Here is a 23648-nt window from a genome sequence, read left to right as displayed (position 1 = left end):
AAACTAGAATTAATTTGCATGAAGTAAATATAATTCACAAATATATGTACATACATGTGTATTTAAATATACAGGTCAGGAGCTTTCCTCTAAGAGGTTTTGAGGAGTGGGTGCAGAAAATGAAGGCAGCGAGGCGTTGTGTCGACTTCATTCCTGCAGACAGAAGATAAACAAGACAAAAGCAGATATATAAATAAGAATTTTGGATCACCGTTTTATTTTTTAACAAAACAAAAACCCTGTGCTCTTTGTTCAACCTCTTTTCCTCACTTCTTTTTCTCTCACTAGGACAATCAGCTGGGCAGTAACCTTTGTCCTGACTGCCCTGATGACTATGGGTTTTGCATTCTTTTAAGGGATGAGGTTGTAGTCCTTTATTGCAGCTACCAGGAGGGAATGTATCTCCCCTCTATGACACTACCTATCATGTATAATATACTAACTAAACTAACTTATTTGAAATTGAGAGTCATGGACAGGATTGATACACTCACACAAACACTGAAAACAGAGTGTCTAATTGGTGTTCCAACATGGTTGAGGTTTGGATGCCCAGCTGGAGTCATGACTCTCAGTTTGGAATCGTACCACAGCAGCTAATGACAGTGCTGTCTTCAAATTAACAACCTTCTGTTAACAATGCAGAGGCTTCCACTTAGACACAGACGTGCTCTGGAGTGACACAACGGCGCCGCCAGATGCACCGAGCTGTTTGAAGCTTTGCTGCAACCTCACACACACACTAACACACACACACACACACACACACACAGAGAGAGAGAGAGAGAGAGAGAGACCCACACAAATGAACACACAGGCTTTGTTTTTGTCGATGTTATTTGCGACTGTCAGGCTGCTCATGCCGTTTCCACATCTTAGCATGAACGTTTAACCAAAACTAAGAGTTTGGTTGGAAAATAAGTAGGGGGAAAAGTTATTTCTTTTAATAGAATAATACAATTTTGTCATTTTTCAGCCTGTCCGATGACAATAGTCAACTATACATAAATACAACTCAAATGTGAGGCCTGTCAGTTATTCCCAATCACTTTAGTGTTTTGTTCCTGAAAAATTCAAACTCATCAGTGTTACATTTCATCAGTATGTGTCAGGTTTGTTTTTCTGTGTCTGTCTGAGAACTTGAAAAAGTTTCTCCTTTTGTTATCACTGGAAAGTAACATTTTAAAAATTGAAGTAGAGTATTCTGCCAGAAACATGCTGTAATAAACCAAACAACTCCATCACTACTGTACAGACTGTAACTTTAATGAATGTTGAAAGGTGGTGCAGATTAGAGCTCCTACAATAAAATAGAATAGAATAGAATAGTTTATTGTAATTGTACAGGTATACAACTAAGTTTCTGCTGCACTGCCTGTGTTTAGCTCAAATAGAAGAAAAAAAGTTACTTGCCCAGGACACTTTACACATAGAGCAGGTCTAGACTGTACTCTTTAATTTCATTTAAAGAGACCCAACATTCCTACATGAGCAGCACTTGGTGACAGTAGCAAGGAAAACCTTTCACAGGAAGAAACCTCAAGTAGAACCGGACTCTAAGTGAGCAGCCATCTGCCTTGACCAGTTGGGGTTGAGAGAGAGAGGGAGAGGGAGAGGGAGAGGGAGAGGGAGAGGGAGAGAAGGAGAAGGAGAAGGAGAAGGAGAAGGAGAAGGAGAAGGAGAAGGAGAAGGAGAAGGAGAAGGAGAAGGAGAAGGAGAAGGAGAAGAGGGACAAAGGAGAAATAAAGAGGAGAGGGAAAAGAAGAAGAAGAGGGAGAGAGGAGAGAGAGGCACAGTGCCAATCAATCAACATTGAAAATCATACAAGTGGAGACAGGAATCGCACACCCGATGCCAACGTCCCTATAGACTAGCACATATATTCCATATAATAAAAATAAATAACAGTATTGCCCCTCATAGTACAGGATTTATTTATGATGTTCTTTTTTTGTGCAGTGTTCAGTATGGTGATAGAAACTATTCATGAGTCTGTTGGTGCTTGTTGTGATTTGTCTGTAGGGCCTTCCTGAGGGCAGAGGGTCTAACAGGTAATGGACAGGGTGTGATGGATCTGTTAGGATGCAGCGGCAAGTGTAGATGTCATCCAGGGTCGGCACGCGCCTGTTTGTGATTTTCTGTGCTGTGTTGATGACCTTCTGCAGAGCCTTCCTGTCAGCCACAGAGCTGCTGCCATATCAGACCAGGATCCTGTGTGTCAGTATATTCTCAATGGAGTAGTGGTAGAAAGACACCAGCAGCTATTGGGCCTTCTTGATCAAGGAGTGTATGTTGATGGACCATGGGATGTCTTCTGACATGTGAATGCCCAGGAACCTAAGACCGAAAACTCTCTCCACTGTCTCGCAGTGGTTTTTACGCTTCTTCCTTAAGTCAATAATCAGTTATTTTGTTTTTCTGGTGTACTAAGAGTTATTCTCATTACTGATTCATCTGGCGATTACTTCCTTAATTGACTAGTTAATTGTTTTGTTCTGTAAAACATCTAAAAAAAACTGTTAAAAAAATGTCCAACACAGTTTTTAATTGCCTGGTTTGTTTAACCGACAATCCAAAACCCAAAAATATTCAATTAATAATCACATAACACCAAAAATATCCTGACTGTCTGGAACTGGGAAATGTTTTATCTAAACAATTAATCGTTATTCATCATAAAAAATAGTTACATCACTTATGATACCATGTTCACTGATTTCACAATACCACAGTTTCAAGACCCCATCCACAACCCATGGACCTGAATTATATAATTATAATATATGTCAAAAAAATGAGAATAGGATAAATGTGTAACTCTGTGCCTGACTAAGCATAATGAGCAAGTAATAGAGCATAAATTGAGAAACATGCAGCATAATGAATAAGACAATAGGAAATTAATTGATAAGGGATGTGAAATCCAACTGTCAGCTATAATCCCCGTTCACTAAGCCTCATTCATTCAGTATTATTCATCTATGATTCGTAATAATTGCTGTCTCGCTTTTTAATCCTGTGTATGTATGTCTGCTGTGTTTTTTTCTAATTCTAATAATATCTTATTAGTTTTTTGTTGTTTTTTTTTCAAATAAAAAACAGGGAGATACCAAATCATGACAGCATCCATATCAAAAATCAGCAGCACTAACAACAGAACTGTATCTGTGAAGTAAAAATTCACAGCAAATTATCAACTATATTTAAACAGCAGTCAAGGCATAAACTCATCTAATCACTCAGTATGGAGAACCAATAAGAAAAGGAGGGAAATCAAGTCAGCAGAAAAGACCCAGACCAATTTAGAGCTCTAAGCAAAGTTTTATCTGTTGACCCTCACATCGCAGTCAAATCCACCGCCAGCGTTCCTACATGAGATTTTCTTTATCTTAGAAACAAACAATAAAAAAAACAACCATAAAATAAAAATAGTATTAAAGAACCTGATTCTGCGCTGCTGGGCTTGTCTGAGGTGGAGAGGACAGGAGCGCTTGATGCTGGATCACTGGAAGGTGCAGAGGTGGAGAAAGTGTCTGCATGAGGTCCTGGATTTGCAGGGGTGGGATTTAAAAGTACATTACAGTATATTAATAAAAAAAAAAATCTGATTGTGAAACTCAGTCAATAATAGAACCTAAGTTCCATTATAACCTTTGACATTCTAAACACAAACAGCAACTGTAAGATCTTAAATTGCATCAATCAGAAATGAGACAAAACCATGATTCATTGGTCATAATGATGACCTCATTATCAATTTATTGATTAACAATTGAAACCAGAACACACAGACGTCATACACATACAGGACAATCAGCACAATTTCTTCTTTTAAGCCATTTCTCTGATGTCCATTAACTACACATGTTTAGAAATCATATAAAAGGACTGCGTCATCATCATCGCCATCATCATCATCATCAGGTTTAAATGCAGCAATAACAGTTATCTAGTGATGGTTGTCTGTATAGTTATAGTTACAGTGTGAACTGGAGCTGCTGCTAATAATGACTCATGGAGACTCACCCAAATGTAAACTAAAATAAGGGCTCACATTTAGCCCACAGTAAATCAGTAGTTCTGGGTAAAATTTAGGAGGCAGGAACTTTACAGGAACGTCCTCTCGCTCGGTCCTCTCAGCTGTTGTGTCTCCATTACAGAGTAGGACCTTGATAGGACCCACCGGACTCTGGAGGTGATGTAATCATTCTGCAACAGTCTCAATCGTCGCATAATCATTGTGTTGTTTTGACGTCACCGAGGCGCCGCACCAAAAGCACAACAACTCAACAAAGAAAACAACATCAAGGTCAACATACGTCTTCTTGTCCATCTCCATCTTCTACTACTACTCTTCTTCTGCTAGGTTTTAAAAATTGCGCTTTCTGTTGACGTCACATCCCGCTTTGAGTATACCCAATCAGCACAGAGTAAACCTCAAGCCCCACCCAGGAGTTTTTCAGGGCCACACAGAGTACTTACCCAGAGGCAGGGACTCGTTTTGCCCTTTAGTCCTTTTAGTGCTCAATAAAAACATGAATCTAGACATATGCAATTTGATGACAACTGGGAAACTGATCATGGACATCAGCTACAGAACAGCTACTAAATGGACCTTATGGGTGGACTGTTGTGTCTCAACTGCTCTTTCAAGATCAACCTCAGATTGTGTATATATGTGACATATGTCCTTTTCACAAACTGCACTTCTATAACTCAAAATCTATTTATCACAAGCAAGAAAAATAAGAAAATAGAAAAGCAACTAGCTCCAGTACAGTAGCTACACAATTGTGAGAATAAGACAGGGGGATTTTCCATTAATAATTTTCAGTGTATTAAGAGTTAACTACAAGTAAGAGAGAGAGAGACTACTTTTCTTGGTAGAATAGTTAAACCTCTACTGTTTGCCACAGTCAGATCAGCTATTATGGCCTTTTGAGCATTCAGAGCCACCACACTCTAAATCTACATTTCCCTCATGTGCTCAGGCTAACATGTCTGCTTATAAAGGCTGTGGAATGAACCTTCTCTGAGCTCACATAACATATTGATGAGCCTGGCGAACTCCAACTGGAGCCACATTTACTGTCTGTCAGCTGACTGCAAATAAGGTCTCACTGTTGTTTCTGTAGTAAGTATTGTAATGCAGCCTGAGTAGCTCACAGCTTATCTCTGACTGTGTTGATAAATGCCTCGGCTCCCCACTTCCCCATGAGATTGTTTGCAGTCTTTTAGGGAAATCCTGTGTTGAGGTTGGAAGATGCCAAGTGCTTCAGAAAGAAAATGGAAAACTGAAGTCCAATCAGTAATGAGCTGAATCTCCCATACATCAGGAATCCTTCTCAATTTGTGCAGATCCTTGCTCAGTGTCCAGTAGGCTGTGAGATCTGGAGGCAGCAGGGTGTGATTTGACTCCTCTCTGTGCTCTGGTCTTGGCCTGTGGTCTACGTTGGCACGTGTCCTCTCTTCACTCAGCATCTGGCCAGCTTTCTGGAGTCAGACCAAAACCGCCTTCATGATAATTACACTAACCGACTGTGTCCAGCAACTGAGACATGCATCTTGTGGAGGAGCTCTGATCCTGAGTCCATGCCAAATGGCAAAATGTTGAGGCTGCAACGCCTGCAGTAAGGCGATGAGTGTACTGAGCTCCTTGTTTTTTGTCCTCTGCTGGTGGTATCTGCCAGAATCCACAGTGGGCATTAGCATTTGTGAAACATTTAACATTCAACTTTGCCAGCAAGTGGCCCTCTGATGCCAACAAACACTATAACTTTGCCTGAAGTACCTCATTAGCTTCCAGAGGTCAGGCATATTCTTTTATTGCTCTTTGTGGGTTTTTGATGTGATTTTCAAACCCAAACTGTGGTAAGTGACACCCCGTATCTGATGGACTGGTGGACATTTCTGTGCTCTTTTTTCTTGTGTTGCTACTAATTAAGAGCTTTATACCCCTTTATAATGAACTTACAATGTAGGTGATGGAGGACTAAATCCACAGTCCTCCTTCTGTGTAAAAAAAAAAGTATTTAAAAGTTGATCTGAAGCTAATATGAAGCTTCAGCTGTCAAAAATGAGTCAAATCAAGTCTTTGTTTCAATGTTACAGTGTTTTTAGTGGCAAAGTTCCTCTTTCTGTTACTATACTTCCACCACAGCTCAACAGGGAAACACTAAGAGGGAATGTGATGCTAAAAAGACTGTAAATGTGTCAGATATCACTTGATATGACTAACTCACACTGGTGAAGCTCAATAGAAGCTGATCATCTACTTTTAAATGACTGTGTGGACACACTGGGGATTTTGTCCTCCATCAAGCAAGGCTACCCCACCCCCCTTCTTCCAGTCATTATGCTAAGCTAGGTTACCCAAATCTGGACTGTTATCAATCACAGCATCTAGCAAATCAACACATTTTTCTTTAAATGTTGAACTATTCCTTTTATTCTATGTTTTGAACTATGCAAACCAGTGTGAGCTCCAACGCCAGTCCATCATCCATTTCACCAGAGGACTTTCTCAAGCTATAGCAGCTACACTGAGTAGTGAAAAGTGAATGTTAAATAATGCTTGTGCTATGAATCGATGAGTGTAGCAAACAGACATTTATGTATGTAAATGTCATCCTCATTTTCAAAGCAGGTCAGTTGTTTTGAAGGTAACCTTCACAACAACACTGGTGGCTTACTTAATTTTATTCTGTACGTGTGTCCAAGTAGCTACCTTTTCTAAAGCCTTTATCCACCGCCAAGCACCTCTCTGTGCTCAAGGACAGCCACTGGAATGACATCAGCCCAGCATCAGTAAAAAGCAGCAGAAGAGGCAGAGGCAGATGAAGGTGATCAGAGTTAAAAGCATGGCAGCATGCAAAGAGAGATACAAGAAAAATGAAAGTCACACAGAGGGAGAGCAGGGAACAAATTGATGGCAGAGAGAAAAAAGTGACAGTGTGGAGTGAAGAAGAAAAAACATGATGGAGAAGCTAATGAAGGCAAAGAAGAGAAGGGTGTAGCGTTTACTGCTTTTTGAAGTAGTTATTTCAATCAGATGCTGAACATAATGGAGGAGAGTGGGGTTATATCAAACCAAGCGTGTTTGGAGTGGTTTATTCTGAATCTTGAGGATCTATTTTTCAAGCTCATTTCATTAGGCAAGTGCGACTCCGATGCTATTCCAATTCAGTGCCCAGCTGGAACCAAACCACAGTTTGAAAATTGCTAATATTTGTCCTCATCTGAGAGAGGTTTGGTTTATTTGTATATGCCAATGTCACTACACCATTTCAATGGGCTTTACAGGAACACAGCAGCGATAGTTTCCAATCCAGCCCGAGCCTGAGACAAGAAAAAACACTAATAACACAAGGAAAATGAGAAAATCATTGGAAGTCCAAATAAGTCAAAAGATTAGGTGTAGTTTGGCCAAGTTGTGGTGGAGGGATAGTACCACAATGAGGTAAGTTTGTTCTGAATAGACGAGAATAGTAACTTTGCAGCAACTAGTTCTAAATCATAGGTGTAGATTTGGGTGTGGTTGATGAGGCCAAGTGTCCCTTCTAAAGATCGAACCAAATCTACACCCTTGGTTCTAAATAGCTAATGACCAGCAACATTAAACGTTGGCAGCAAGTATATTAAGTTATTAATGTACTGCCTATACACATCAGCATGTCAGAGACTGTGACTGTTTTTTCATTGCTGTGAGATAATGTATGAACTTTCAGGGTGGTGGACTACACATGGAGCACCTTCTGGATTTCCAGCTTGCAGTGTGGAGTTCTTGAAGTCAGGTGAACACATGTTTATAAACAGTATTGGGAAGGTTACAGATTACAGGTTACTCTATTTAAACTGTAATAAATAATGTAACTATTTCAATGACTTCATCAAAGTAATGTAACTTATTACTTTTGATGACTTTTTGATGACTTTTCTAATGTTCTAACCAATGTTTTCAGCTGTTAGGGTAAGTGCATTCCCATTAAGCACCAAAATCTAAGTTCAGCTGTTTTTCATGGATACTGACATGATTTATAAGAGAGATCATTTCTTATAAAGCAACATTTATCTCTCATTGTAAAATGTATTCATTAGTTCATGTAGATTTTGGAATATAAAATAAAGATATTTGATGAAAAAAGTCAAAAGTCTGACATGAGCTTAATTGGTACTGTGACACCATTTAAGTCCATGTGTGTTCTAAATAAGCCCACATCATGATTTATTGACTAAATATAAAAGAAAATATTGATTTCAAAGAATTAAAAACATCAATATATGTATTCAGTAACATGTTCAATATTAAAAAATGAGTAAAATCTTAAAGGTGTGACTTCAGATGTAACCTCCTTTGTAATCATCAACATTTTCATCAGTAACTGTCATTTAATGACACATTTTTTTCTCAGTAACAGGTTACAGTTACATCTATTTTGTAATTGAATTACATTACATGGAACTAATTTCTCCCTTACACTGTTCATAAGTTATGAAGAGGTCTGAAAATGAAAACTCTAAGAAATTTGAAGTACATGTATTTGAAATGAATACAACGTGTGTATATATACATCCAACAAGTAACAAACAACTTCCTGTATAATGTTTTGCAGCCCAGTCTGGATTTGACCTTTTTCTCTCAAGCTCTCTTTTTTTCATTCTCCACACGACTATTTCAGTCGCTCTTTGTCGGACAACTGAATGCAACACCACACATTCTTAAGATGAGAGACTGTCCGTGAGTGTTTGTGTTATACTCAACTGTATGATTCATCACATCAAGATGACAGTCACAGCAGGTAGAACTATTCTTGCCTTTAGACATAGACGACCTACTTCACTTGAAGCAGTCTAAAGCCTTCACATCAAGTATTTTTGTAGTTATATTGTTCATTACAAGTATCTAACATTGATGCTTTTCATGTACAATACCAAGGAGCTCACTTCAATGTTGTTTGCTTCATGCCTGTAGAGGCAGCTGTGTTTGTAGCAGAGTGTGAAAAGAAGAAAATGTGATACAGACAGTTTAAAACTAGTAGAGACCATGAGTGAAGAGAGGAGGGCATGGTAGCAGTGAAGAGGATGAGACTGTGGGTGCATGTGTTGACCTGTTGAGTCAGTGCTTTGTGAATGTATGAGGGTGTATGTATGAGGAGGGGAAGGAGCCCAGTGAGACCGCAGATGCATGGGGACCAGATTTTTCTGCTGCACAGCTGAACAGGGGTGTGTCAGTTCCAAGAAACCAAACACACAATTGCGTAGAAAGTAATCTAAGTTTGATCATTCCCTAAATGGCTGCCCTTCAGAGGAGACAGAGAGAAACAGATGCGAGTGGAAGATGCATCGCACTCCATCCCCTTGTTGAAAGCTCTATTGAACATGCCGGCCACACGGTGGAAAACCTTTAAAACAGAGCCAGGACCCTCGCATCCCTGTGAGATGGAGATGACGATGAGGAGGATGAGGAGGAGGAAGAGGAAGAAAAAGTCAGAGAGGTGAGGCTTTGCCGGCAATCCTTAAAGCCTCTCGTTTAAAGAAGAAAGACACTTTGATTTACCGGGGAGTGGCGTTCTGAGTGCTGGACCGACTCGCTCGAGCATTGGAGAGAATAATAAGATAAGACTCCTCCGAAAAGCACAGTGAGGATTCACCGCAGGGTCTGGAGCGGCCTTAGAAATATGCAAGAATGAAGTGGGCGAGGAGACTATGTACACAGAATTTCATCTATTGTGTGTTGAGGGATCCTGATGGATGAAGTTAACAGAGGCAGGCTGTGTGGGCTTCAGAGAACAGAGGGCCGGAGGGGGTTTCAACTCCACAGACAGCTGCTCTGCTCTGGGCACAGTTCCCTTAAAGCACAGCCAACTATCACGCTTGTTTCCACTCAGTAACCACCATTCAATTTGTGATGTTAAAGAACAAAGATACAAGTATTTTCCGAAGGATCGCATCCACTTGTCATTGTTGTGGTTTCTTTCTTGAATGAAGTGTCGGATTATCCGAAACTCGACAGCAAGCTATTTGTTTCTGCAGCAGAGCATTTCAGTCTTCACTACATCTCATATACCATATTTACACATTGCATGTCCACATAAATCATTTCTGAAGTCATGTCATAGCATCCAAGTCAGAAGAAATGAGATCTGAAAACAAGATTTTTTGCAAAGTGATATCCAAACACGCCTCCAACTAATAATACAGCTCTACTTGCTAACTATCTGTTAAGAGCAGTGTATTATATGATGGGTGGGGTTAGCTAGTCCCCACAAATCACATTTGTTTGGATAAAGTTATTTGATACAGTCCGAAAATTTCAATATAGAAATAATCAAAAAGTTATTTAACATACATTTATGGCATAACGAGCTAACACAAGAACTAAAACAGGGAGGGAGCATGTCTATGTGCATTTTCATAGAACATAACATAACAGGTTCTGTGCATTATGGGATGGCCATACCTGTGCTGTGGGAATGTAGGCCTGAGGGAACATAGGGCCTAATTTTGATGGGAGGAACATTTCTTAGGAATGAGGGAACATAGGGCTGTAGGAACATAGGAACATAGTGATGACCCCGACTGGGGAACAAGAGTAGGAACTGGATCTTTTTTGTTTGTTTTGTTTCCTATGAATCAGTGTTGATACAGAACAAGCATGACTGGACATAAGAGGACCTGGCAACAAGACTTAATATAAGAACATTATTGAACACAAAAATGCCTCAATAAACTGTTGATTTGTTACAATGTACAAACGATGTGTATTAATCACTTAGATGCTGCCTGATTACATTTTCTGTACTGATTTTAGCAGTTTAAAAAAAGGCTCATGTATCTGACACAAGGGGAGTGGTCCACCAGACCCAGAATTCACCCCATCAGAAGAAGTGGGTCTTTGACTTACACCAAGGGAGGCCTGTGTTAGAAAGGATCAGAGGGGTGAGGGGCACTGACTATGTCCCACCTATAGAAACTTGCCAGGTTTTTTGTGACATTCCTGTGACTGTTAACTTGCTTAAGTTGAGAAAAAGAGACTATACTCCTATCTTTTTCATATATGGGTCATAGTACTACCATTTTGCATTTACATACAAAGATTTTTCTTTTTCTTTATATATTCTTTTGTTTTCACCTATATGTACACCTGAAAAGTATTAAGTGGGATGGGCACATCATGTGACTGTCAGGTGACCATGGCCTTTTGTGTATTTAAGATGGCGATGTTCTAGTTGTTTTTTAGTCTGAAGAAGAGCATTGTGCTCGGAACATCACGCCAGTGATATCCTAATAAATACCTGCATTGGGAGCTGCAGTGTGTGGACTTTTTTCTTATTGCTTATTGGTTGTTTGGTCTAGCATCTGCTTTATTCGTTTTGTGGAGGTGTGCGTTGGCCACAAACTTTTTTGCCACCTACAGAAACTGCCATTTTCATATACGTTATATTATTCCAGCACTACTGCACAATCAACCATTTATATGGTGTTAGGTGGACTGTCTGACATTGGTTTGCAGTGTCTGGCAACATGCAAACTATTGTGGAGCCACCAGAGAATAACCTTAATCCAGTGAGTATTATTCATTTAAGGCTTAGGCTTGCACCTATTTAGACAAGTTTTGTTGAATGTGGCAGGGTGAAGGAACATCTGCAGGAGAGACTGTGTCGGTGGTATCATGCCAATCTTGCGGCATAACTTATTAGTCCATACTGGATAAGAGGTCAGTGATGTGGTGCTCATAGAAAATATCATATTTGTAACAGAACCCAGACGCTGTACAGCCTGAGAGTCAGTCTTGAAACATAGTATTACCCGAAGGACATCCACACCATGCACAGTTCCTGCTGTTCTAATTGATATCTTTACACAATTCACAAAGTGTCAGATGTCTGTACAACACACATTTGCAAAAACAAATAGAGTTGGCAGATGTGAAAATCAAAAATTGCAGGACTTGAACTTCAATAGGGAGATAAAAAGAAATCACTGAGGAAATTGGAAATCCACAAACTAGAAAGAGAAGTACACGATGAATACATTGCACACTGTAAGCATGACTGTAACACAATGCGTTAATAATTGGTTCTCTCCAAAGTTCCCAGCAGAAGAGTGATCCCAGAAAAACAGCTAGTCGATCAGTGCATGGCAAACATCAAAGCTACTAGAAAATCTTCAAATCTTATTAATGTAGCAATTATGTCCAAAATGACCACCAGCACACTTATTAGTGGGCCTGATCTACAGACAGAGACCATAATGACTCAAATGATTAGTTTAGTATTTGTAGAGAGAAGTTGAGGCTTTTAAATAGGAGTCAATTGGCGCAGTAGGTGTCGGTGACATTGTACTTTAAGGTACTTCTGCACTGGCTTCAGCCTCAGAACTGTAGTTAGTTGTCACTTACATGCAAGAAAGGCCACCAGCGGTAGTTGAAAAGGGTGATGCTGCATCTTAATAATAGGCCAACAGGAAACACTGCACAAATCTAACAAGTAAAAAGCAGTTTGACTTATAAATAATTTGGTGCTTAATTCCAAGTAATAACAGACTAATACCATAATAGGCTAGTTGTAATCTTTAAGATTTTCATGATAATAAACTCATTTTTGATACAATTTATGGCTACCATTTTTTCATAAGAGCCAATGGATGTACTAGATTTGCATTCTATATTTGCCTCTCCATGCAGTAGATTGTTACTGGTGAATATGACCTTTCCCTCTCAGTATTCAATCTGCGCAACAACACACAAAAGATTTGAAGGAAGCAATTCTTGCAAAATGAGAGTCTAATTAGAGGCCTCGCTGATTGTTCTCTGCAGTCATATCAGAACTGTGTTCAGTTCCTGCTAATGCAAACCCTACATTCCTTTCTGCTGCTGCTTCATGTTAAGAGTATTGTAAATGACTGTTAACTGTTAATAATAATTTCATACACAACTTTATTTTTCCTTTAATTCCCTTAGACATCCACTCTCTGTAAGCTTTTATTTTCACAGTAGAATTTTTTTTTTTTTATGTTTTGGATCTGGAGCTGCCTGAGAGTTGTTACCCTGACTGCAAAAAAGGCAGGTTAATTAATAGTGTGAATGAAAAGGTGTTAATCAGGCGACTAGCTGGAATGGGAACAAGGCAATGTGAGTTTCGTTGTACTGTATTAATGTATTATATGTGCTATATTTATGTTTATTTATTTAGTAATATTTGTTCTTGATTAATCTGTGACGGTAAAGGTAACGGTTAAATGTAATGGTAAAATGCTAATGCTAGATTTATAACTTTTTCTTGTGCTTTTGATATGTATGATAAATATGTTAGTGAATGTTTTTGTTGATGTTTGTGTTTGTGATTTGTGTTACATATGCTCATTTCTTTGTTTATTATTTATTTATCAGGTGTTTTCAGAAGAACGGAAAGTTACATTTGTGTTCAAAAGCAAGGCTGACGGCTCTTCAGTTTGAATGATACTGAATTGTATCTGTGGTGCATTCATACATATGGATGCAGAGTAGTCAGTAGTCTCTGGCCTCTCATAAATCTGTAGCTGTGTGTGTGTGTGTTGTGTTGAGCATGTAATTTACATATTCTGCTCTGACTGGACAGCTGTTTTCTGACATAGCCGTCGGCAATTTGTTTCCACTCGCGGTTCTTTGTAAGGTACCGGTAGCTCATTAAATACACACCGTAGAAAAACCTGAGAAGGCCACAATCACCTTTTCTTCTATTTTTGTTTAAAGTTATTTCAGGTTGATCTTTTTTCAACTTCTCTCTAAAGTGTCACTTGGCACCTTTTGAATCTCTCGAGCTCAGCAGGGAACAGAACACTGCAAAGCCAGGTCTCATTCACAATTAATAGGCCCAGCTTTTGAGTCTGTATGTGTCTGTAAGACTCCATTAATAGAGACGGGGCAGATAAAAAAGTCTGGAATGGAGGAACATTCAGTAATATAAACTAGAGCTTGTGGTCAGTTTAGAAATGAGTCAGTTTTAGCTGTCACAGTCACTGCTTGTTGTCACAGTAAGTTGTCCAATGACTGCTTGAGGCCAAAAGACAGACTGAAAAACCACTGCAGCAGTTTTGTTGATCCATTTTGTAGTTGTCACATTTTTGTACCTAGTAACAGAAGAAATTCCTTACGCCTCTAAGATCTAGCATCACTAATATCAAGTCAAGCAAAGCTGGGGAAAGATAAAAAAACTCTGAAGTCTACCACTCTGAAATGTTCTTTTTCAGTCTAAACCTCTATTAAAAGTCTGGAGGTTAATTGGACGGTTAAGAAAAGTTTATCTTGTGATTCATTATAAAGACACACCTTTCTCAACACCTTTCTTCACACATGCTTTACAGGCATAAAGCATCCTGTGAGTGAGCCGCCTGAGGCTTTTTAGTTCCACATTTCCTGCTACCTTTTGTTCAAAACAGTATTTCCACGAGTCAACTATGTGTCAAGATCTTTTATTTGACCATTCCCCCGACACAAAGCCATCTTCTATAACAAGCTGTTACTTAGTGGGTGATAACAATACTGAGAAAGTGTGAGTTTCAGAATATCTAATGGTTTTGTTTTAATTGGTGCTTCCTATCAAGTTGATGATTATCATCTGCAATTTTTTCCTTCACAAGGGGAGCGGTTTAAGGCTCAGGAGGTAGACTGGATCATCCACTAATCAGAAGGTTGGCGGTTCGATTCCTGGCTCCCGCAGTCCACATGTCGAAGTGTTCTTGGGCAAGATACTGAACCTCAAAATTTGCTCCTGAAGGCTGTGCCATCAGTGTGTGAGTGGGCGAATGTGGTTTGTAGTGATTTGAGTGGTCAGGCGACTAAAAAAGGCATTATCCAATTACAGTACATTCACTATTGTTCGCTCATTCATGGATGACTCTCTTCTATATCCTTACAACATGACCTATTTAATCAAAGTGGCCTGCGTAGATGAAATTGTTACATGTTTTGGTGACATTATGTTACAATAGAGACTGTATTGTTCATTATAGAACAAGGCAGTCTGTTGGGGCCACTAGGAACATTTTTGTCTTTTTCTGTCTTACCGTCTTATAGCAATAAACTATATTAAAAAGGAGGGTGTTAATTGAGTTTATGTGGGTTCTCCTCCAGACCAGCCGTATTTACTATTAATGGATTTCTAACTGCTTTCTGTTGCCCTGTTTTTTAGACTCAGTAGTGCAGCTCTGTCCTTGATTGAGTCAGAAGTCCGTCCTCTGAAAATTCGTCCTATTCAAGCTTGCTGTCTCGTAATGCAATGAGTAGCAACAGACTAGACTGTTCTCTCCTGGTAATCTATGAGACATGGATCAAAGATGATATTAATATGACAAAAACTGTCTAAATCTTATCATCACTTTGAAAAACTGGTGGTGCCACAACAAGAACAAAATGTCACAGATCATTATCAGTCCAAATATAATGCACATATATTGCACATGCTGTAATGAACTCTCATCATAGAAATTACAAGTTGAACTATATAAATCAGTGCAATGTACCTTGATGTGAAGAAGGTAGATTTCATTTTCACTTCCATACACATCCAATCCTACCATAATTAAAAAGATGATCACACAGATAGATAAAGCTTTGGGGTCAATGTGTAAATTATATTTCTATTCTATTTTAACTTTTAACCAAATTAAACAGTTGGTTAGAAAAATAAATGGTTGCATGTGTGTGTTTGTGTGAACCACATACTTCCTGAAGATTCATCTCACTGCTCTCTCACCATCTCTCTTTATTTCTCGGTTTGCCCTCTCTCCCTTCCTAATTAAACATTGAGCTCATCGAGGCAATTTGATCTCCCTCGTTAACAAGGCCTCATTAGGGCCCCACGCTTCATTTTCTTAATGAACTTATCAAGTTAAATGAAATGGAAAGTTAGGACTGGGAATTTAAACACCACTGCACACTCCCCTGAAATGGAGAGTCGCAGTTGGTATGTGCTGAGGGGGCAAAGTCATCCTTTTTAACAACATCCGGAGATGCTGAGAAGTCTGCTAAAGTCTGGTTGAAAGTAAAAGGTTGCAAGATATGTTTGTGGCTGTTGTAAAGATGATTGAATCGTTGTCGTTTATCAGTCTGCTTCTTTATTCCTACTTTGCTTAATAAACTCAACAAGAAAGACTCAAGTAGAAATGAACATGAATCATTTATCAGGAGCAATTCCATCAAATAATACATTTTGCATTATTTTTATAAATATATCATGAATAATTAACACAATATTTTAAAATATGTAATTAAATACATTTAAAGGAACTTAAAGAGAGGCGACTGGATAGGTCCACCCCTTCTACAATAGAATAGAATTTTAATTTCATTTATATTCATAATATTGTCCTATATTTTGGATGACTGACATAACATCACCTAGAGTGTTAGCATGGAGCCTACTAACGCTTAACATATGTGTATATGCTAAAGTGTTATTGGAGCCTACTACTGCATGCTCAACATAGTATATGGATGGATGTATTATAAGAGCTGTATACTGGACCAAAAGTGGCACCCATTCAGTCCTACGTATATGAATTGCTCGGCTGGCGAAAATGCCAAAAATGGTCAGTTCCTTCTCGGCCAATTGACTTTACATTGTGATGACATCACAGATTTTTAAATAGCTTTTCTCAGCTCAAGGAAAGTTTTACAAATATAAAACCTCCATTGATCAAAAATGTTCCTCTTTACAATGGTGGTCTACGGGGTAAATGCATTTTGGGCCGCAGGAGGATTTTTCACTGCTATGCCACCAGTGACCACTGGGAACAAATAGCTGCAAGGCTGAGCAGCGGCCCCCTATCCAACTCTTATAATACATCCAGGAGTATATGCTATAGTGTTAGCATTTAGGCTACTATTGCCCAACATGTATCCTAAATGTTAGCTTGGATCCTACTAACACTGTCAAATCTCACACTTTTGGCCTTTAAAACCCACTTTCAGGCTTTGCCTCACACTATCAGTCTACCTAAACAAACCTCACACCAAATAAAAGGAAGCCACAAAACCATGCATAAACCTGTCAAGTGAGTTTTCAGTTTTGCTATTTAAAGGACATGGCTGATGATTTTCTATATATTTCTTCCTGTCAACAAATCTCATGTGCACAGCCAAACCCACAAATTTGGATTCATTTCAGACTTTTGTGAAACCTTTGCTTTTATTGTGAGTTTTAAACTCTTTGGGTCTTGAACAATTATCTATTTGAAACCATGTGAGACATTTTGAGGGGAAATATCTCTTTGGTGGTACTGCTAACAGTTAAAAGACATCTGAAACATGACAAGGAGACACAACTACACACTGCTTTGTGTAGGTCACAAGCAGAAAAGAAGGTGAACTACTGGTTTAATATTTAAGAATGCATTGTCATTTAACTTAATTGTAACTATAGCTGTTAAATGAATGAAGCGGAGTGAAAAGTACAATATTCCCCACTGAATTGTAATGGAGTAGTATCAAAGTATAGTATGAAGTATCATAAAATGGAAATACTCAAATAAAGTACAAGTAGCTGCAGTATTTGAGTAAATGTGTTACTAAAGGTGGGATGTCAAAGAGAAACCAACAATGTATGGATTCATCCTCTAGAGAGAATTCATTCAAGTGTAAATATATTATATTATCTGCTATGTGGAAGATTCCCCTGGTTCATTTAGGTACACATTTTACCTGCAAGTGAGGCCAGGCTTGTAAACTAGTCACAAGTTACATGGACTCATGAGTATGAGAAGTTTGCAAACTTGTGTCAATGGTCATGTGACTCCAGTTTTATCTTTATCCTAAACTGAGACGTGCACTGTAATATGTCAGGGTATTCAATTTGGTTCCCCCAGCTGCAACACAATGACCAAACTAAAGTAGAGAATATTTCAGAGTTCAGGTAGCGTGCTTGGTGTGTGTGCCCTGGCATATAAACCATCCGTCTTCATTATTACTACAGCTGTTTAGAGGATTCAGCTTGTTCCATTAGAGAGATTCAGAGGAATAATGAACTCATGGGAGTGAAACTTTTTGTGCTTGTACAGTGTAATCCATCTTTCTTTCTTTTCCTTTTTCTTTTTTTACTTCTCGATGTTTTTTTTTTTACAGCCGGTTGATTTGATAAACAGCCTCTTATGCAAAGGCTGAGGAGAGCGAGCGAGGAGTAAAGAGGCAGAGCGAAACCACACACACATACATGGACAGAATGAGAGAGAGTTCTCATCTTTTAAACAAGAATAAGTCTGAAGGCTCATATTTCATTAAGTCCTTATTATGAGGCTCTGTTGTCGGCCCTGCAACCTGCTATAATCTGTAAGCCATTACCAGCGCCTAAAAATAACCGAGTTAACACGCGCTGCTGCCGAGCCAACCGGCAAAATTTTAATAAACGTCATGTAACTGCTGCAACAATCACATTTAATGGGCCTGAACCACGGCTTCTATGCTTTGTCCCACAGCGCAGTTTGCATAAAGAAAATGACAGGCTAACCCAATAACAGCAGAATATTTGTTTCTTTTACATATTTAATTCATAAGGTGGTGTTGTGTTTACAGTACTTTACATTTGGCTCAGAATCCATGAACGCTGTGCTGGGAAGCATCAAGTAGGTGAGTGGAACAGTGAGTGAGGTAAGGAACAGGTGGAGAGGTCTTAAGCTATGTGGAGTCTCACTGGCTGATTGACAAATGCAGTCAGGATATCTCTGATCTCTCTTTGACATCAGTTTCTATCATTGGTAGAAAGTACATTTACTCAAGTATGAGACTTACAATTTTGAGGTATTTGTACTTAATGTAGTATTTCCATGTGATGCTATTTCATACTTCTACTCCACTACATCTCAGAGGGAAATATTTATTTTCTATTTCTTTCTTTCTACTCCAAATGTATTTGACAGCTTTAGTTACTTTTCAAATAAAGATCTGACACAATGAATGAATTAAATAGATTATATATGTTTTTTGGCTTTTGATGTCTTACAAAAAGCAATGCGTAGTCAGGTTAAGATGTGTATGGAGATGCACAACACAAAGACAAAATGTGAAGTTATAAATTATTTCCTAATAGCGTTACATTGATTATGTTTTTTTTTAAAGTTTTTAAATGGTAACTTTGCAGGCCTGAGATTCACATTTAACTACAGCTTTGAAGAAATTAATTTTCTTCATATAAATGTAACAAAAAAAAGATAGTGTTCTCTTTTCCTCCCTTTACACCAAACCTACAGAAAGAAATACACTTTTTCATGCTAGAAGCTTTCACTCGATTCCTTATAAGGAAAGTCTTCCTGTGAGCCAACTTACCAGACTGAAAAGAATATGATGTTCTAGAACAATATGACAAAAGTAGAGATGTTATCCACATTTAGAGAAAAAACTTACCAATAAGATTGGTTTGTATGTGCAGGAAACAAAGTGGACTCAAAGAGCACAGAGGGTTATCTGCAAGCAAAAAAAAATCCTCCAAATCTAAGCCACATCTTTTTTACTTTCTTAAGAAAAATAAGGAACAGGGTTGCTAGAGCATGTCAGCACTCTGGAGTCCTGAACAGCAACCTCACAACAAAACCTCTTCAAGGCAACTTTAAGTGTGGAGCCTGCATAAACTGCCAGTATACCAAAAACCTTAAGAATTCCCCTATCCAACCAATGGGGAGACCATTATGATTAAAGACTTTATTATTTGTAAAACAAAAAATGTTGTCTATATGGTAAAATATATATGGGTGAGACATCTCGTTCCAACAGTGTATCATTGAACATAGGAGCTCTATTAAAAGGAATGATGTAACCAGTCATGTTGTAAGACATTTCAATGAAAGGCAACATCAAATTTCATCTGTCATTTTTACATGCACAGAAGTGATTAAGCTCAGCCAAAGAGGTGGAGATATCATTTTTCTTAGGAAAAAGAGGAGAAGCATTTTGGAATTTTTTTATTGCAAAAGTTTATTACCAGGGGGCATGAATGAGGATTTTTAAATGGAGTTTTTATAGAGGTTCTTAAATATCTCTTGTTAATGTGGTTTCTTAATGGTTTTTATGATGTATTATTTTACATTGTTCTATAATTTATCTTTTAGCTCATCCTGCTCTTCCCACTTGCAGCATTTTTATACATGTATTTGTGTGTGTATGTGTATGTAGGTATGTGGGTCAATGACGTATAAGGATTTGCAACAACTCAATTGTAGAATAATAAAAAACAACCATATCTAATGCAGTAGTTCAAACATTCAGAATGTTGTGTAACTGACAATTCATATTACAATTTGAAAGTGATTTTAATGGGTTTTTCAAGATTAATTGGCACTGGCCTTAAAAAGAGTCATGTGGTGCGACCATGATTCATCTTGAAATAAATGAATTTACTTAACATGCTTCACATCTTTTTTTCAGTTTTCAGTAATATAAAGTGTTTGGAAACAAAGTATTTGAATTTTTTTTAAATGTTTGTAAATGATGATCTTTTATTTAGATAAGATATTTCAAGATGAATCATGGTCGCACCGAATGACTTTTTTTTCAGGCCAGTGCCAATTAATCTTGAAAAACCCACTAAAATCACTGTCAAATTGTAATATGAATTGTCAGGTACACAACATTCTGAATGTTTGAACTACTGCATTAGATATGCTTGTTTTTTTATTCTAAAATTGAGTTGTTGAAAATTCTTATACGTCATTGACCCATGTATGTTTAAATGTGTATGTATACATGTAGGTTAACTATGCCATATTAGACATTAAGCCACTTCTGTACTAAGTACCCATTGTTTTCTGCTGTTTTATGATAACCCTGATGAAGTCTGCAAGCTGAAACCCATTGGTCTAACAATAAGTGTTGCTGGAGCTTTCACCTTGGTAGACTTTTTTTCCCTCTCCATGCACCTTGGAAGTAGGTCAAGTTGTGCCAGAAACTTCTACTCTGCTTCTAAATGTGTGATAATATGCCTCTTTGATATGAACAATAATATTATAATAATTAAAATGCTTTGTGAAAATCTAAGTCTCACTTTCTAGTTTTCATAATAACTGTATACATCTCTAATCATTTGAAATGAAAGCCTTGGGTTGGGCTCATTAATAGTCTAATTGTCACTGCTGTGTTGAACAGTGTTATCAAAGGTGGGGGTCACAAAAGCATTAATAACGGTGTTTACTGTGTGTTGCCTGGATTGCTGTTCTGTACACTGAGCTTTGTAAGGAGTGGTGGGACCTTCAATTTTTTGACCAATCAGCTTTGTCGGAGTTGCTATTGCAAATCATGGTGTTGGCTTAAAATTCAACAAAAGAGCTTTCTTCCACTGTTACATTACAGAGGTGTGGAATAGGTCTGACAATGAACTGTCCATTATTGATTATTTTGTTGAAAATATGCCTACTGATGAAAGCTGCTAACAACAACTATCATCTCACTTTGCAAGAAATAAATACCTTGTAGGCTATATTAAAGGAATGCAAGGTATGGGTTTGGAAATGTTAACTCATGTCTCCACATGGCCACAGATCCTATTGACAGCCAGTAGTAGCCTATAATCATGTAGCATGTATATCTGGAGTGGCAAGACTAGTGTCAACTGTGAACTGCAGAGAGGAATGCCTGTTTTTTTCCCTACAGCATGAAATGTATATATATTTTTAAAAACACGCTTGTTATTTCTTCACCCGAATTAACCTTATGTGACTAAGGCAACCTGTGCTGTTCTGATATGTGCTATATTGGAGTGTTTTTCCTTCCTGAATATGTACTGTATATGTGTGTTTGATTATGTGTATCTATAGTAAGCATGTTTTGGCCTTCGCTTTGTAAAATAATCAGCAACTACTTGTGAAGGCCAAACACCTTGGAAAGTCATTCTCAGGGGGAATCTAAGTGTTAAATGGCAACACAACCCTGGATGATTGCATTCACCCTCCTCAGCGCACACGCAAGCTATTACTACCCTCCCTCGACACTCCCTGACAGCGCGTCACCCTCACTTCTTCTCCAGCACAAATGAATCTACATAGCACCCTAAAATGCATCTTCAAAGCTAATCCACTGCACACATTGATTCGAGCTGGTTTTGCCCCCCCCCCGCGGCCCTCGCAGCTCTCCACAGCAGAGGCCACCGGTGGAAGGACAGGGAGGTATCAGAAGGAGAAAGCAACAAAAAGAGAAATAAATCAAAAGATAAATCAAGAGATGTGAAGGGTGAGGAGGTGATAGGTTGAGTCCTGCCAGCACCAGCCCCACAGTGGAGTAAAGAGCCAATCGAGCATAGAGGAAAACATGTGAATCTTATCAGAGGGGACGAAAGAAAAAAAATAGAGGGCAAGAAGGTGCAAAAAACAGAGCTGGAGAGCAGTGACACGCTGCTTCATCCCCCTCGTGGCTTCCATCCGACGCTTTTAGAGAGCTCAACCTTCGCCTGGAGATGTCAAGCAGAAAATACAGAGCGATTATAAAACCCTATCAGAGGCAGAAAGAGTGGATCCATCTCTAGCTTTGTCATTGGGAGACATCAAGTCACACCATGTCTTCAGAAAAACACACAAATGCCTCTTTCACCATACCACTGTGGTCAACAGCCTCCTTCCAAAAAGGAGAGTGTACAGTAGAAAGAAAGAAAGAAAGAAAGAAAGAAAGAAAGAAAGAAAGAAAGAAAGAAATAAAGAAAGAAAGATTCAAATTCAAGACATTTTAAGACAACAGGCTCAATTAAATTTAGAGGAATTAAAAAAACAACAGACACAACAATTTTGTTTAATTTATTTTTGAGTGATCATAGTTCAAGCTCTGAAAATAAAAAAAATAACATTTATTCTTGACCTTGGAAATAATAGTTCAGAATAAAGAGGGCAGACACTCTCTATACATTTAAGAGTGGGCTTAAAACTTTCCTTTTTGATAAAGCTTATAGTTAGGGCCGGCCAGGCTTGTCCTGGACCAGGTCCTAGTTTATGCTGCTATAGGCTTAGACTGCCGGGGAGAGCTCCTCTCTCCTCCTCCATCTCTCTATCCATCTATATCCATTAACATTCATGTACTATTAATGCATTCACTAACTTAGACTTATTTCCCGGAGTTCTCTGTGCTCTCTCATCTCACAGGTAACCTGGGGTTGTAGATGTTGAGATGACCGATTCCTGTCCTAGACCTTGTACTTTCAATGTTGATTTTCAATGTGTTTCTCCCCCGCTCACTCTCTCAATCCCAACCGGTCGAGGCAGATGGCCGCCCACTTAGAGTCTGGTTCTGCCTGAGGTTTCTTCTCGTTAAAAGGGAGTTTTTCCTTGCCACTGTAACCATGTGCTGCTCATGTGGGAATGTTGGGTCTCTTTAAATTAAATTAAAGACTACAGTCTAGACCTGCTCGGTGTGAAAAGTGCCTTGAGATGACTTTTGTTGTGATTTGGCGATATATAAATAAAGATTGATTGATTGACTGACTGATTGATTGAATAAGACTTCTTGTTCCACTTAGGAGTCCTTTTTCAGAGTTTTTAGCTGCATCTGATTGTTTCCAATATACAACCACCTGTTGTCACAAGACCAAACCTCTAATTAGATCAACGACATCAACGACAAAGCCAACTCCGTGAAATTAAGCACATTTTGTGATGCTGTTGAATGGTTTGTAGATGGTGGTTTTGTCTTTACACTGTTTTGT

Source organism: Scomber scombrus, chromosome 9 (assembly GCF_963691925.1).
Source record: "Scomber scombrus chromosome 9, fScoSco1.1, whole genome shotgun sequence".
NCBI lineage: Eukaryota > Metazoa > Chordata > Actinopteri > Scombriformes > Scombridae > Scomber > Scomber scombrus.
The sequence above is the reverse complement of the archived record's forward strand: the minus strand, read 5'-3'. Positions refer to the sequence as shown.